This window comes from Ooceraea biroi, chromosome 10 (assembly GCF_003672135.1).
Source record: "Ooceraea biroi isolate clonal line C1 chromosome 10, Obir_v5.4, whole genome shotgun sequence".
In the NCBI taxonomy this organism is placed as follows: Eukaryota; Metazoa; Arthropoda; class Insecta; order Hymenoptera; family Formicidae; genus Ooceraea; species Ooceraea biroi.
The window spans coordinates 11,434,590-11,440,589 of NC_039515.1; positions in this window are offsets into that span (position 1 = coordinate 11,434,590).

The window sequence follows — 6,000 nt, forward strand, 5'->3', positions numbered from 1 at the left end:
GCGCTCCGCGAAATGATAATTTGTGCATCTCGCCGGATTCAGCCGTTCGTGTGCGTAATGGTGAAACGATCTCTCGGAATCGCTCCCCGTAAGGCCGCGGCAACGGTACTATTTTTTAACCCGGATGTCGGACTGATAAGAAAACGCTAGGATCGTTATCTAAATACCGCCGCACTTCCTGCTGCTCGTGTACGAAAGTAGCTGGCCTTCTTAGAATTGATGAACGAGAAATTGTAGGGAGGAGGGACGGGGAGGTATTAACGGGTTTATTTCTCTTACGGGCATAGTGAGCAAGTTTCGTTGCTCCTCAATAAGGCGACTGTGTAGAAGATGCGATAGATACCATCAACTATGTATATATTGGGTCGTCCGGAAAGTTCGTGCCGATTTTTAATAGATGGCGTTAGAACATGTCTGAATATATCAATGTTATTGAAAACATACGATTTATATACATATGCTTAAAGGTGACATTTCAACGCATCTTTAGGAAAAAAGTTGTTTCAGATAAATTGATTCGTGTCAGTTTTGTACTCTTTTGAAGATGGAAGAAAACAAAGAACATTTTAGACACTTGATGCTTTTCTATTACCGGAAAGGCAAAAATGCCTCACAAGCAACAAATTCGATATGTTCTGTTTACGGAGAAGGCGCTTTAGCTGAAAGAACCGTACGTAAGTGGTTCGCTAAGTTTAGAGCTGGTGATTTTAACCTTAAAGACCAAGAACGCTCGGGCAGACCCTCTACTACTGATGATGACCAAATCAAGACACTGATCGAGAATAACCCGCGCTACACGACACGTGAATTAGCAGAGATACTGAAAATATCGAAAACCGCTGTCCAGGATCATGTAGTGAAGCTTGGTTACGTAAGTCGCTATGATGTATGGGTTCCGCATAATTTGACCGAAAAAATTTAATGGATCGCATTTCCATCTGCGACTCGCTGTACAAGCGTAACGCAAACGTACCATTTTTTAAGCAATTAGTGACGGGTGACGAAAAATGGATCATTTACAACAATGTAGAACGAAAACGATCCTGGGGTAAGCGAAACGAACCAGCATTAACCACTCCGAAAGCCGGCCTTCATCCAAAAAAAGTCATGCTCTGTGTCTGGTGGGATTGGAAAGGAATCCTATATTATGAGCTCCTACCACACAACCAAACGATAAATGCAGATAAGTACTGCTCGCAACTGGACGAATTAAAGACAGCGATTCAGGAAAAACGTCCAGAATTAGCTAATAGGAAGGGCGTCGTGTTCCATCAGGACAATGCCAGACCTCATGTTTCTTCGACTACCCGACAAAAATTGTTGGAGTTTGGCTGGGATGTGCTACCTCACCCACCGTATTCACCAGACATTGCACCTTCAGACTTTCACTTATTTAGGTCTTTGCAAAATTCTCTTAGCAGCAAGAACTTCAACTCTTTGATCAACATAAAAAACCACCTTGAGGAGTTTTTCGCCGAGAAACCTAAGAAGTTCTGGGAGAATGGAATCTTCCAGTTGCGTGAAAGATGGACAAAGGTTGTGAAACAAAACGGTGCATACATAAGTCAATAAATATTTATCGACATAAAAAAATGTTGCCTTTGAATTTTCCTTCAAAATCGGCACGAACTTTCCGGACGACCCAATAAAATAATTAGAGACTAATCTATCAATTCATACGCACGTAATCGATCATTCCCCGAAATCTCGAGAGATCAGCACGCCCGAAAAGAATATAATTCACGCACGCGATATGCAATTCCGCGAGTGCGGTGTGCGAAATGTACGCGCAAATATCCCTCTCTCCCCCTCTTCCAGACTAATTACCATAATAGCTGATACTGATATGACCGTATACCTCCGCGGACACGCTGATAATCCTTATCCAAACAGTAAGAAGCGTATCGTAGCTGCGGCAAAGCGTAGCAGCAACGTCCAGCTCTCCGAGGGAGCGGCTGTAATGCGTAAAGCTGCGTCCTCACTGGAGAAATAACGAGCAAATTTTTGTTGCTAAATGTTTCATAATAATTCGACATATGTCAACCATCGGCAACATTTTGTCCACACTGAAGCAACATAATCACAGGAACATTTGGGGGTTGTTCCTATTTCCGTCTTCCCATTTGTTGCCAGTAACAAGTTGTCCACACTCGAGAAACAAATCAGTTTCATTGCAAATAGTGTAGAGTGAATAATGACAGAACAAGACGTGCTTCTTGCAGCTGCAGCATATACCGTTATTAATGGCAATAGAAAGAAAAAACGAAAAGTATGGGTGCGACCTGCATTTATATTTCTTATCGCAAGGTACCCATAAACACTTGTATTTCTTATATTCTTCTATTAATTTGATAATTAATTCATTATCCCATTTTCACTGTCTGGGACATTTTTGCGACCGTGTAACAACTGAATGAACACTTCCACACTGAAGGAACATTTGTTTCTGTTGCGACTTGTTACTGTTTTTCCTTTCATCTTTACCGCTTCGAACGGAAACATGCAACAAGCGGCAACTTTTGTCGCTGGCAACAGAAACAGTAAGGAACTCCAAGAAACTTTTAGCAACAACGAGCAACGAGAAACATGGAACATCAACAAAAAGTTGCTCGTTGTTGCTCCAGTGGGAACGTAGCTTAATGGTGGGCACGCCGATAAGAAAACGCGCTATCAATCGACACGCCGCGCTCGCTCGCGCGAGCATTCCTCTCGACGCGTTCCTCGCGCCGAGGAACCGACACGTCCGCGCGCGCCTGCCGGTCGGCCGCTGCAGCCTCGCAGCATCCGATCGTATCGCGGACCGCGGCGTGATCCTTTTTCTCGACGTTTATCCCTCACCTGGGCAGTCGGTCGCGGCGCGATGCCGGGATTAAGAGGAGGATAATAATTCGTGGCGGCCGTGAGAGATCGAGGCGAGATCCCCGGGGATGATTGTCGTTGGTGAACGGGGCATTAGTCGTACGGTAGCCGATGCCGATGGATACGCACGGATATCTCGGCGGACGAGCGGAGGGCGAGCGAACACGAGCGAGGGGGGTGAAGAGAGCGGGCGAGAGCTCTCCGACGTGGAAAGCGACCGTCGGAGGATCTCTGATGCTGACGGGTATTAAAATTAATGGTCAGTCGTGTACGCTGACGTGTCACCTTATACCTCCATGCGTCATTTTGATTGACCAATAAATTATCTCGGTGGAAGGTTTCGCGCGCATTCGCGCGAAGCTGCTTTGCCGCCGACCTTCTCGCGCCGCTCCTCCCCTTCTGTGGAAAATCTGCGCTTTCTGCGGTTCCCTGTTGGGCCTGGTGGTACACGGAAATAATTACTGATATAAATATTTCTGAAAATGGCCTGTTGAATAAAGATTGAGCTGGCAGGATTTAATGGTAACGCGCCGACAATTAAAGAAGCAAAGTCTGACAGTTATATGTGCATGAGATGGTCAAAAATAAGTATAAAGTATTATAGAGGAGCATAAATATTGCTGAGAAAAATAGATGTATAAAAGTACTGCTATTAAGTTTAACATGACACGATAAAAAGCATCTGTGCTCTTTCGTTCGAAAAATACCCGCGATTCCGCCTCGATACCGCCGGAGTCTAGACCATTTAACGCGCGATTCCAGACGCGCCGCGGCAATAATAACGAACTCTCTGTCTCGCGAATTTCCCCGAAAGAGGCCTGAACCAGGCTTTAATGGCTCAATCCGCATGTTCCGACAACTCGATGTGTGGGCCGACGATGTCGGGGCCCCCTCCGAAATTTTCTTCTGGCCCGAGTCCTCGTGGAGGAGACGCGTTACCCGGGCACGCACCGACGACGGGGCAAAACTTGCGCGTTGCCTTGTTTTTAGACGCACGAGAGGCCAAATGACTGGGACGCGCCGCTCTCATGCATGAATGCAACGTCAGCTGCCATCCCGAGGTATGGCGAACTCTTCATTAACCGTGCAGAACATTACGCGAGGGAACGGCGAGGGGGGCACGCGGGGGGCCCGCAAAACCCGTCGATGTAGAATCCATATTCCGTCTGTCGCAAAACGACGACACGAGAAGACTCGGCACTTGAAAAATTGAAGCTGTTTTCTTCGATTTTAAGGACGCGAAAGAAAAAAGGAAGACTCTTGATCGCGGCGATGCAAAGAATATTAAATATTAATTATTAATAATAATATTAATCGGGCAATATTTCATTACGCGTAGATGGTATGAATGCCGTGAAAATACTTTTGAAAAAAGCTCTTATCACACTCGCGATCATACGGATATTATTCGATCAACGGTTATTTGCATATTTCTGAAAAGACAAAATCCAATTTGCGAACTATTCAATTAGCAGCATTATTCATTTCGCTGGCATGCATATGCAGATGTATTAATATTGACTTTGAATCAACGATTGTTGGAAACGATTCATTCATCCACTATCGAATAATAATTATATTGGAGTTCATTAGACTCCCTCTTATCGGTACCACTTGTTTACGTCGCTATTCATTCACACAGACATAATATCCACATTCTATCTTGACATAATTACAGCATACACCCGCGCGCACGCAGGCATACGTCAATTACGCCGTTTACGTCAATTAGCACAATTTTATTATTAATTCGCGGTGAAGGGGTGGTCCAGGCAACGTGGAACACCGTTAACTTTATGGAGATCCACGTTACCGGTTTAATTGCAACCTAATGCAGTGAGTGCGTAGAAAAGAAAGCCCGTAAGACGATACCGTATCGCTATTGATCCGATCCGGATAAGATCGACCTCGAACGAGAATTAAGTGAGAGGGCCCCGCGACGTGGGATACTTTGTGACACTTTCCAAGTCGCGTAGAATCATGGGGCCCGACCGCCCGATGGGCCCGGCGAGATCCGTATTCGGTTTCACGGTATCATGTCTAGATTGCATCCGCGCCTCCGGACAAGTCCGAGCGCTCCAAACACACGTCTCCTTCCAAACTCACAGCTCTATCCAACGAGCGTGACGTCACGAGACCTACTTTGACAAATTGGGCAAACGCGCCGCTTCCAAATTTGACGCAAAGCGAGGCGAGACGAGGCGGGAATACCTCTGTTAACGGAAACGGTGACATTTTGCGGATCATGTGACTGTGTGTATATTCATGGACGAAAATGGATTTCATTGATCCTGGAGTAACACGAAAGCTTGGAATCTTTTCTTGGTAAAAGGTGAAGGACTACCACGAGCGAACAATCGTGTCTTGCGTTTGCCGCTTTTGTAAACTGTTCACTCCGTTTGGTAGGATGAAAAGGCTGACTTTTACCGTTGCATTGAACGGCTCAATTCCGTCGTATCGCACGTGCTGTTGGGTTTCTATCGACAAGTCTCCGCTACGGTCGCTTTCGAGAGATGCGAGTGACTTTATAAAGAATTTCTTATTAAAACCTGACGACGAAGGGCATCTCTATTCTTCGGTTCTCTCTTTCTCCGTCTGGAAATTCAGTTATGATAGTCGGGAACGATCGACGACGATGCGGAATTCCCGAACGATCGTAGTAGCCAATAGGTGGATGAGTCACCACCTTCGGATCGAGCGTGGAAGGTAAAGAGTCGCGGAGGGCAGGGGAGCAAGCAAAGGGAAAAGGGAGCAAAAAGGAGGAAACGACCAGCCGAAGGGAACCCCTAAGTGGAGGGGACACCGCCATGGAGTGGTGGTACCGTAGTGGAAAGAGTGGCAAGAGAGAGGTGGGACCGGGGAGCTCCGGGACCACACACGACGCTCCACGCGTCTGCGACTCGGTTACATTGCTTAATTGTAAACGGCTCAGTGGTTCTCATGAGCCACCCGTCCCCACAGGCCTGGCTAACCGGCCTGATCACCATCTCTCGCGTCGGTCTTCCGAATCAAACAGCGAATTTTGGTAATGCAAATTTGGGAACTGTCTACGCGTAATTTCCAGGCACTTCGGTACATCTAGAAATCGAATTTTATCTTTTGCCGAATGTTGACGTCATATTCACGTCAATCGAACGAAGA